Source organism: Pelodiscus sinensis, unplaced genomic scaffold, assembly GCF_049634645.1.
Source record: "Pelodiscus sinensis isolate JC-2024 unplaced genomic scaffold, ASM4963464v1 ctg139, whole genome shotgun sequence".
Taxonomy (NCBI): Eukaryota; Metazoa; Chordata; order Testudines; family Trionychidae; genus Pelodiscus; species Pelodiscus sinensis.
Genome location: NW_027465989.1, coordinates 233594 through 244818, shown reverse-complemented (window position 1 = coordinate 244818; position 11225 = coordinate 233594).

The following is an 11225-nucleotide window of genomic DNA, read 5'->3' as shown; positions in this document are numbered from 1 at the left end:
CTGCCCTCCCGTGCGCCCCCGGCTCCCCCAGCCTGCCCCTCACAGCGCTACCCCCGCCCCCCAGCGTGCCCCTCCCCTGCGCCCCCCGCCCCCCCAGCCTGCCCCTCGCAGCGCTACCCCCGCCCCCCCAGCGTGCCCCTCCCCTGCGCCCCCCGCCCCCCAGCCTGCCCCTCGCAGCGCTACCCCCGCCCCCCAGCGTGCCCCTCCCCTGCGCCCCCCGCCCCCCAGCCTGTGCCCCCCCCGCCTGCCCCTCCCCTGCGCCCCCCGCTCCCCAAGCCTGCCCCTCGCAGCGCTACCCCCATGTGACGTAGTGGGGGTACTTGCTGGGCTGTGGTGACCCCTGCTGTCTGGAGCAAGACCCAGCAGGGAAAACCTCACTGGGCCAAGGTAATGCCAAACTTGTTGAACCAGTGGCCAGACACCCCCCATGGAGAGGAACAAAGGAAGGTGGATGCTGCCCTGGCTGGGGGGCAGGGCTGGAAGAGGGTTAGTGAGTTGCTGGCTGGAAGGCAAGGGGAGAAGGAACTGGGGAGGGGGCTGGGATTCCCCCATCTCAAGGGGGGCATTGAGACCTCTTAGCCCCCAGTTCCTGTAACCAGATTACATCTGTGCTGCGCTGTGCTGGAGGAGCAATAAACCACCCTCAAGTCCACTGGCTGGTACAGTCTGTTTGTGCCATTTCGGGGTGCAGGAGACGGGGACCCCCCAACGCGCCGTCACACTGGTGTCAGGAGCGGGATGCACTGCACCCCGTGGATGGAGCTTCCAGCGGCAAGTGACAAGGCGCCGTAGAAGCAAGAGCCCTGGAGCCAGGCGTGCTGGAGACAGAGCGAAGCGGTTCCTGGGAATCGTGGGGCGCTGCAGCACTAGACTGGTGAGTCTGCACCAAGGGGACCAGCGGGCAGATGGCCTACGCCCGACTCTTGAAGGCAGAGCTGGTGGAGCTGTGCAGAGAGAGGGGCTTGCCTGTGCGGAAAGCAACCAAGGCCCAGCTGATTGCCCAGCTGGAAGAGAATGACCAGCCACAGGGCCAGGATCTTGTCCCCAGGGGAAGCAGCCAGACCCCCCCTGAGAGTGTGTCAGGCTCAGAGAGGGGGAGGAGCGCTGGAACCCAACGGAGAGATGAGACAGCGTCTCCCGGGAGGCCTGCAAGCCGTAGCCCATCTAGGGCAGGGGCCAGCCCAGCGGAGCTGCGGCGGCTGGAGATCCAGCTGCGGATCAGGGAATTGGAAGTAGAGGACCGAGAGAGGGAGCGCCAAGATCGAGAGAAGGAACGCCAAGATCGAGAGAGGCAGCGGCAGCATGAGCTGGCCATGGCAGAGCGGAGAACCGGCGGGGCACCGGCTGCGCCAAGTGCCGATGGGCCCCAAGGGCCCAGGACTGCCAGACGCTTGGAGAGGCTCGTGGTGGCCCAGTTGAAGGACGTGGGTGACATAGACGGGTTCCTCAGCTACTTTGAGAGGGCCTGTGGAATGCAATGGGTCCCCCCAGCTGACTGGCTGCAGGAGCTCATCCCCGCACTGAACCAGGAGGCGGCCGGAGTGCTCAGTCAGCTGGAGGACCTCCAGCCAGGGGATTACAACCGAGTCAAGGAGGCCCTGCTGCACAAGTTCGGGCTGACCCCCGAGATGTACAGGAAGAAGTTCCGGGGGGTACAGAAAGGGCCACGGGAGACCTATGTGGACCTGGCCTCCCGCCTGGCGCAATACTGCCGCAAGTGGGTGTCTGGAGTCGGAGCCCAGACCGCAGAGGAGCTGCTCAGGCTGGTCGTGATGGAGCAGTTCTATGAAGTGTGCCCACCCAAACTGAGGCTGTGGCTCAAGGACCGAAGACCAGAGAACCCCCAAGAGGCCGGGAGACTGGCGGATGAGTTCACGGAGAGCCGGTCTGGGGGTGAACGGGAGTCCCGGAGAGAAAGGGAACCGCACAGAGACCGGATCTCGGCTGAGCGACGGAGGGAGTCAACTATGGGGCGAGACCAAGGAACAGGTCGTCTGCGCCCCAGAGAACCAGCCAGGGCCTGGACAGAGACAGCCCAAAGCCTAACTTGCCATCGCTGTGGGCAAAAAGGCCACAAGAGGGCTCAGTGCACCAGGTCCCAGGACCGGGGACTTTCCAGGGTTAACTGGCTGGGGCGGGAGGAAGGGCAGGCTGGCCCAGAGGCAAGGGCTGGCAGGCAAACCTCAGCTCAGAGAGAGGGGAAGGATGCTCAATGCACCTCCCCTGGGAGGTCTGACCCTCGGGAGGCGGATTTCTCCGTGTACCGGGTGGGGGCAGGACGGCCCCTGCGGAGCGAGTGCCTCATACCTCTGGAGGTGGATGGTAGGAAGGTGACGGGCTTCTGGGACACGGGGGCGGAGGTGACTCTGGCCCGATCCGACATAGTGGCCCCAGAGCGGATACTACCCCATACGCAGCTGACCCTGAAGGGCATAGACGGGTCCCCGTTTAAGGTGCCTGTAGCCAGGGTGCACCTGAAATGGGGGGCAAAGGACGGTCTCAAGGAAGTGGGGGTGCACCCGCACTTACCCACCGAGGTGCTGATGGGGAATGACCTAGAGGAATGGCCCCATGAATCCCAGCGGGCTCTAGTCACCACCCAGAGCCAGTGGGGGGCTGACAACGTGGGTCCAGGGAAGGACTCCTGGCAGCGTCCTCAGGGTCCCATCCCAGTGGACACGGGGTCCAGCCAGGCTGGGACTCCGGACCTAGGCAAAGGTGGGGAACAGGTCCCGATCCCTGCCTCAGCAGCTGAATTCCAGGCTGAGGTGCAGGCAGACCCCTCCTTGCAGAGGCTGAGGGACCAGGCTGGCCTCCGTGCAGCTCAGCCCCGGGGGAGAGGTGGCCAGGAGAGATTCCTGCGGGAGCGTGGGCTCCTGTTCCGTGAATGGCTTCCCCCCAGGAAGGCGAGGGCATGGGGGGTCCAGCGGCAGCTGGTCGTCCTCCGAAATTATCGCCTCAAGCTGCTGTATTTGGCCCACGATGTCCCCGTTGGGGGCCACCGGGGGATCCGGAGCACCCGGCTGAGGCTGCTCCAGCACTTCTATTGGCCGGGAATCTTTACAGCCGTGCAGCGGTACTGCCGGTCCTGTGACTCCTGCCAGAGGGGCGGGAAGGCCCAAGACAGGAGGAAAGCGGCTTGGGGGTCTCTACCCCAGATAGAGGACCCTCTGGGTTTGCTGAGAGAGTTATGGGAAGGGAAGCCCCCCCTGGATGGAGCATCAGGGGTGGAAGCCGCCCTGGCTGTCCAGAGAAGGCTCACTGGGCTCATGGCCCCGGCCCGAGAGACCCTGGCCAGGGATCAAGGCCAGTGGAAGGGTGGGTGTGACCCCCGAGGACAGGTCTGTGCCAGTCGCCCTGGAGCGGGGTGGTGAGTGGACAGAGGGAAGCCAGCTCATGTGGGGCCTCGCCACGGCCGGCCTGAGTCAAGGGGAGCACCCATGTCCCCGGGGCGGGTTCCCACGCAGAGGACCCGAACTTCCCTAGGTCATGAGCGGAGTGACCCTGCTCAGTTCGCTCTCGGAGGGGGGAGAACTGTGACGTAGTGGGGGTACTTGCTGGGCTGTGGTGACCTCTGCTGTCTGGAGCAAGACCCAGCAGGGAAAGCCTCACTAGGCCAAGGTAATGCCAAACTTGTTGAACCAGTGGCCAGACACCCCCCATGGAGAGGAACAAAGGAAGGTGGATGCTGCCCTGGCTGGGGGGCAGGGCTGGAAGAGGGTTAGTCAGTTGCAGGCTGGAAGGCAGAGAAGAAGGAGCTGGGGAGGGGGCTGGGACTCCCCTATCTCAAGGGGGGCATTGAGACCTCTTAGCCCCCAGTTCCTGTAACCAGATGACATCTGTGCTGCGCTGTGCTGGAGGAGCAATAAACCACCCTCAAGTGCACTGGCTGGTGCAGTCTGTTTGGGCCATTTCGGGGTGCAGGAGACGGGGAACCCCCAACGCGCCGTCACACTGAGACCCACTCGCTGGCAGCCAGCAGCAGCCTGCTCAAGGGAACCCTGCTGTGCCGGTGCGCCGGTCCCCCGACCCTGCACCCCCGTAGCTGCCAGAGCAGACTCCGCCCGCCAGTAGAACAGGGGTTATTGTTTCTCCAGGACACAGCCCAGCACAGATGGGAGGTGTCTACAGGACACGGCTACGGGCACCTTAAAGGGGTCCCGTCCATGCCCCTCAGGGTCAGCTGGGTGCTGGGCACCATGTGGTCTGGGGCTACGACCTCGGGCCGGGCCAGCGTCACCTCCGCCTGTGTCCCAGAAACCCGTCACCACCCTGCCACCCACCTCCAGGGGTACGAGACTCTCGCTCTGCAGGGCCCGCCCGGCCCCACCCGGTACAGGGAGAAATCTGCCTCCCGAGGGTCAGACCTCCCAGGGGAGGTGCACTGAGCATCCTTCCCCTCTCTCTGAGCTGAGGTTTGCCTGCCAGCCCCTGCCTCTGGGGCAGCCTGCCCTTCCTCCCGCCCCAGCCAGTTAACCCTGGAACGGCCCAGGTCGTGGGCCCTGGCCTGGTGCCTGGTGCACTGAGCCCTCTTGTGGCTTCTTTGCCTGCAGCGATGGCAGGTTAGGTCCTGCGGGCCCTGGCTGGTCCTTGTCTCTTGGGCTCGCCTCGGAGGTGACTCTCTCATCGCTCAGCCGAGATCCGGTCTCTGCGCGGTTCCCTCTCTCCGGGACTCCCGTTCACACCTGGACCGGCTCTCCGTGAACTCGGCCGCCAGCCTCCCGGCCTCCTGGGTCCTCTGGCCTCCGGTCCTGGAGCCACAGCCTCAGGCTGGGCGGACACGCTCCATAGAGCTGCTCCAGCATCATTAGCAGTGCCCAGTGTGCCCTGTCCCTCCAGACGTACCCAGCTTGTGTCCCTGGCTGGTCCGGGACAATGAAGTGCCTGGACGGAGACGCTCTCTTTCTCTTTGACCCCATCGCCGCGGGGATCGCGATCTCCTCTGCCCTGCGGGGTTTCTGACACCTGGTCATTAGAAGGCTGTAGAGCCTTATGGCACAGCAGGCGTTTCAATCGCATGTCTCTCCCTGGTGCTCTAGGTGTCAGTTTCGCGCAAGGGGCGCATTTCTGTGGTACATGCGACTCTCGTAGGCATCTGATCCAGGTCGCGTGCCCGTCAGATGCCGGCGTGGCTTCCTTACATCGCGCACAGCGTTTAAACCCGGGTGAGCCGGGCACGGTGTTAACCACTTAACTATATACAAGTAACTAACAATTGAACCGCTAACTACACCAGAATACCAACTGTGGAGAACAAGCTTTTCTCTTTTTTTTTTTTTCAGCACGGCTTTTCTCTGAGGAGATAAATGGCGCTCCGCCAGCAACCACAGGCGGTTGAGAGGAACTGACGGGGGGGCGGACCGTTGCAAAGGCGCGAACGCCGCGCGCTGTTCTCAGGCATGCGTGGTCCGGCCCGGCTACGGCTCTGGAAATCTCCGACCAGCGGCGCCGGGCCGGGACACCCACGGGGACCACTCGAAGAAGAACGTCTCAGGGGTCAGCCCGAACTCGTGCAGCAGGGCCTCCTTGACCCGTTCGTAATCACCTGGCTGGCGAGCCCCCCTGTGGCCTCCTGACCCAGCACGGGGGGAGCTGCTGCAGCTGCTCAGCTGGGGGACGGTGCAGCTCACAGGCCCGCTCAAAGGCGCTGAGGAGCCGTCCATGTCCCCCACGTCTTTACACTGGGCCAACACGAGCTTCTCCAAGCATCTGGCCCCCCCAGGCCCCCGCACCGGAGCCTCTCAGCTGCCCCGCTCTGCCATGGCCCCTCACGCTGTCGCTGCCTCTCGGTCCTGGCGCTCCTCCCTATGGTCCTCTAGTTCCTTTAGCCACAGCTCCATCTCCAGCTGCCGCGGCTCTGCCGACGCTCGAACCATGGCTGGCAGGGCTTGGCCTGGTGGGCACTACGTCTCTCTGGCGGGCTCCTGCCCTTCATCCCGGGGGGCCTGGCTGCTCCCCGCTGGGACAGGATCCAGGCCCCTGGACGGGTCATTCTCTTCCAGCCGGGCAATCAGCTGGGCCTTGGCTGCTTTCCCCACAGGCAGGCCCCTCCCTCTGCACAGCCCCACCAGCTCTGCCCTCAGGAGTCGGGCGCAGGCCATCGCCCCGCTGGGCCCCTGGGTGCAGACTCACCAGCTCTGCCCTCAGGAGTCGGGCGCAGGCCATCTGCCCGCTGGGCCCTGGGTGCAGACTCACCAGCTCTTCCTTCAGGAGTCGGGCGCAGGCCATCGCCCCGCTGGGCCCCTGGGTGCAGACTCACCAGCTCTTCCTTCAGGAGTCGGGCGCAGGCCATCTGCCCGCTGGGCCCTGGGTGCAGACTCACCAGCTCTTCCTTCAGGAGTCGGGCGCAGGCCATCGCCCCGCTGGGCCCCTGGGTGCAGACTCACCAGCTCTGCCCTCAGGAGTCGGGCGCGGGCCATCAGCCCGCTGGGCCCCTGGGTGCAGACTCACCAGCTCTTCCTTCAGGAGTCGGGCGCAGGCCATCGCCCCGCTGGGCCCCTGGGTGCAGACTCACCAGCTCTGCCCTCAGGAGTCGGGCGCAGGCCATCTGCCCGCTGGGCCCTGGGTGCAGACTCACCAGCTCTTCCTTCAGGAGTCGGGCGCAGGCCATCGCCCCGCTGGGCCCCTGGGTGCAGACTCACCAGCTCTTCCTTCAGGAGTCGGGCGCAGGCCATCTGCCCGCTGGGCCCCTGGGTGCAGACTCACCAGCTCTGCCCTGAGGAGTCGGGCGCAGGCCATCTGCCCGCTGGGCCCCTCGGTGCAGACTCACCAGCTCTGCCCTCAGGAGTCGGGCGCAGGCCATCTGCCCGCTGGGCCCCTGGGTGCAGACTCACCAGCTCTGCCCTCAGGAGTCGGGCGCGGGCCATCGCCCCGCTGGGCCCCTGGGTGCAGACTCACCAGCTCTGCCCTCAGGAGTCGGGCGCAGGCCATCTGCCCGCTGGGCCCCTGGGTGCAGACTCACCAGCTCTGCCCTCAGGAGTCGGGCGCAGGCCATCTGCCCGCTGGGCCCCTGGGTGCAGACTCACCAGCTCTTCCTTCAGGAGTCGGGCGCAGGCCATCGCCCCGCTGGGCCCCTGGGTGCAGACTCACCAGCTCTTCCTTCAGGAGTCGGGCGCAGGCCATCGCCCCGCTGGGCCCCTGGGTGCAGACTCACCAGCTCTGCCCTCAGGAGTCGGGCGCAGGCCATCTGCCCGCTGGGCCCCTAGGTGCAGACTCACCAGCTCTGCCCTCAGGAGTCGGGCGCAGGCCATCTGCCCGCTGGGCCCCTGGGTGCAGACTCACCAGCTCTGCCCTCAGGAGTCGGGCGCAGGCCATCGCCCCACTGGGCCCCTGGGTGCAGACTCACCAGCTCTGCCCTCAGGAGTCGGGCGTAGGCGATCGGCCCGCTGGGCCCCTGGGTGCAGACTCACCAGCTCTGCCCTCAGGAGTCGGGCGCAGGCCATCGCCCCGCTGGGCTCCTCGGTGCAGACTCACCAGCTCTTCCTTCAGGAGTCGGGCGCAGGCCATCGCCCCGCTGGGCCCCTGGGTGCAGACTCACCAGCTCTGCCCTCAGGAGTCGGGCGCAGGCCATCTGCCCGCTGGGCCCCTCGGTGCAGACTCACCAGCTCTGCCTTCAGGAGTCGGGCGCAGGCCATCGCCCCGCTGGGCCCCTGGGTGCAGACTCACTAGCTCTTCCTTCAGGAGTCGGGCGCAGGCCATCTGCCCGCTGGGCCCCTGGGTGCAGACTCACCAGCTCTGCCCTCAGGAGTCGGGCGCAGGCCATCGCCCCGCTGGGCCCCTCGGTGCAGACTCACCAGCTCTGCCCTCAGGAGTCGGGCGCAGGCCATCTGCCCCCTGGGCCCCTGGGTGCAGACTCACCAGCTCTGCCCTCAGGAGTCGGGCGCAGGCCATCGCCCCGCTGGGCCCCTGGGTGCAGACTCACCAGCTCTTCCTTCAGGAGTCGGGCGCAGGCCATCGCCCCGCTGGGCCCCTGGGTGCAGACTCACCAGCTCTGCCCTCAGGAGTCGGGCGCAGGCCATCGCCCCGCTGGGCCCCTGGGTGCAGACTCACCAGCTCTGCCCTCAGGAGTCGGGCGCAGGCCATCTGCCCGCTGGGCCCCTGGGTGCAGACTCACCAGCTCTTCCTTCAGGAGTCGGGCGCAGGCCATCTGCCCGCTGGGCCCCTGGGTGCAGACTCACCAGCTCTGCCCTCAGGAGTCGGGCGCAGGCCATCGCCCCGCTGGGCCCCTCGGTGCAGACTCACCAGCTCTGCCCTCAGGAGTCGGGCGCGGGCCATCTGCCCGCTGGGCCCCTGGGTGCAGACTCACCAGCTCTGCCCTCAGGAGTCGGGCGCAGGCCATCGCCCCGCTGGGCCCCTCGGTGCAGACTCACCAGCTCTGCCCTCAGGAGTCGGGCTCAGGCCATCGCCCCGCTGGGCCCCTCGGTGCAGACTCACCAGCTCTGCCCTCAGGAGTCGGTCTCAGGCCATCGCCCCGCTGGGCCCCTCGGTGCAGACTCACCAGCTCTGCCCTCAGGAGTCGGGCGCAGGCCATCGCCCCGCTGGGCCCCTGGGTGCAGACTCACTAGCTCTTCCTTCAGGAGTCGGGCGCAGGCCATCTGCCCGCTGGGCCCTGGGTGCAGACTCACCAGCTCTGCCCTCAGGAGTCGGGCGCAGGCCATCTGCCCGCTGGGCCCCTGGGTGCAGACTCACCAGCTCTGCCCTCAGGAGTCGGGCGCAGGCCATCTGCCCGCTGGGCCCCTCGGTGCAGACTCACCAGCTCTGCCCTCAGGAGTCGGGCGCAGGCCATCGCCCCGCTGGGCCCCTGGGTGCAGACTCACCAGCTCTGCCCTCAGGAGTCGGGCGCAGGCCATCTGCCCGCTGGGCCCTGGGTGCAGACTCACCAGCTCTGCCCTCAGGAGTCGGGCGCAGGCCATCGCCCCGCTGGGCCCCTGGGTGCAGACCCACCAGCTCTGCCCTCAGGAGTCGGGCGCAGGCCATCGCCCCGCTGGGCCCCTCGGTGCAGACCCACCAGCTCTGCCCTCAGGAGTCGGGCGCAGGCCATCGCCCCGCTGGGCCCCTGGGTGCAGACTCACCAGCTCTGCCCTCAGGAGTCGGGCGCAGGCCATCTGCCCGCTGGGCCCTGGGTGCAGACTCACCAGCTCTGCCCTCAGGAGTCGGGCGCAGGCCATCGGCCCGCTGGGCCCTGGGTGCAGACTCACCAGCTCTGCCCTCAGGAGTCGGGCGCAGGCCATCGCCCCGCTGGGCCCCTCGGTGCAGACTCACCAGCTCTTCCTTCAGGAGTCGGGCGCAGGCCATCTGCCCGCTGGGCCCCTGGGTGCAGACTCACCAGCCCTGCCCTCAGGAGTCGGGCGCAGGCCATCTGCCCGCTGGGCCCCTGGGTGCAGACTCACTAGCTCTGCCCTCAGGAGTCGGGCGCAGGCCATCGCCCCGCTGGGCCCCTCGGTGCAGACTCACCAGCTCTTCCTTCAGGAGTCGGGCGCAGGCCATCTGCCCGCTGGGCCCCTGGGTGCAGACTCACCAGCCCTGCCCTCAGGAGTCGGGCGCAGGCCATCTGCCCGCTGGGCCCCTGGGTGCAGACTCACTAGCTCTGCCCTCAGGAGTCGGGCGCAGGCCATCGCCCCGCTGGGCCCTGGGTGCAGACACACTAGCTCTTCCTTCAGGAGTCGGGCGCAGGCCATCTGCCCGCTGGGCCCCTCGGTGCAGACTCACCAGCTCTGCCCTCAGGAGTCGGGCGCAGGCCATCTGCCCGCTGGGCCGCTGGGTGCAGACTCACCAGCTCTGCCCTCAGGAGTCGGGCGCAGGCCATCGCCCCGCTGGGCCCCTGGGTGCAGACTCACCAGCTCTGCCCTCAGGAGTCGGGCGCGGGCCATCTGCCCGCTGGGCCCTGGGTGCAGACTCACCAGCTCTGCCCTCAGGAGTCGGGCGCAGGCCATCTGCCCGCTGGGCCCCTGGGTGCAGACTCACCAGCTCTGCCTTCAGGAGTCGGGCGCAGGCCATCGCCCCGCTGGGCCCCTGGGTGCAGACTCACCAGCTCTGCCCTCAGGAGTCGGGCGCAGGCCATCTGCCCGCTGGGCCCTGGGTGCAGACTCACCAGCTCTGCCCTCAGGAGTCGGGCGCAGGCCATCGGCCCGCTGGGCCCTGGGTGCAGACTCACCAGCTCTGCCCTCAGGAGTCGGGCGCAGGCCATCGCCCCGCTGGGCCCCTGGGTGCAGACTCACCAGCTCTTCCTTCAGGAGTCGGGCGCAGGCCATCTGCCCGCTGGGCCCTGGGTGCAGACTCACCAGCTCTTCCTTCAGGAGTCGGGCGCAGGCCATCGCCCCGCTGGGCCCCTGGGTGCAGACTCACCAGCTCTGCCCTCAGGAGTCGGGCGCAGGCCATCGCCCCGCTGGGCCCCTCGGTGCAGACTCACCAGCTCTGCCCTCAGGAGTCGGGCGCAGGCCATCTGCCCGCTGGGCCCCTCGGTGCAGACTCACCAGCTCTGCCCTCAGGAGTCGGGCTCAGGCCATCGCCCCGCTGGGCCCCTGGGTGCAGACTCACCAGCTCTGCCCTCAGGAGTCGGGCGCAGGCCATCTGCCCGCTGGGCCCCTGGGTGCAGACTCACCAGCTCTGCCCTCAGGAGTCGGGCGCAGGCCATCGCCCCGCTGGGCCCCTGGGTGCAGACTCACCAGCTCTGCCCTGAGGAGTCGGGCGCAGGCCATCGCCCCGCTGGGCCCCTGGGTGCAGACTCACCAGCTCTGCCCTCAGGAGTCGGGCGCAGGCCATCGCCCCGCTGGGCCCCTGGGTGCAGACTCACCAGCTCTGCCCTCAGGAGTCGGGCGCAGGCCATCTGCCCGCTGGGCCCCTCAGTGCAGACTCACCAGCTCTGCCCTCAGGAGTCGGGCGCAGGCCATCGCCCCGCTGGGCCCCTGGGTGCAGACTCACCAGCTCTTCCTTCAAGAGTCGGGCGCAGGCCATCTGCCCGCTGGGCCCCTGGGTGCAGACTCACCAGCCCTGCCCTCAGGAGTCGGGCGTAGGCCATCGGCCCGCTGGGCCCCTGGGTGCAGACTCACCAGCTCTTCCTTCAGGAGTCGGGCGCAGGCCATCGCCCCGCTGGGCCCCTGGGTGCAGACTCACCAGCTCTTCCTTCAGGAGTCGGGCGCAGGCCATCGCCCCGCTGGGCCCCTGGGTGCAGACTCACCAGCTCTTCCTTCAGGAGTCGGGCGCAGGCCATCTGCCCGCTGGGCCCC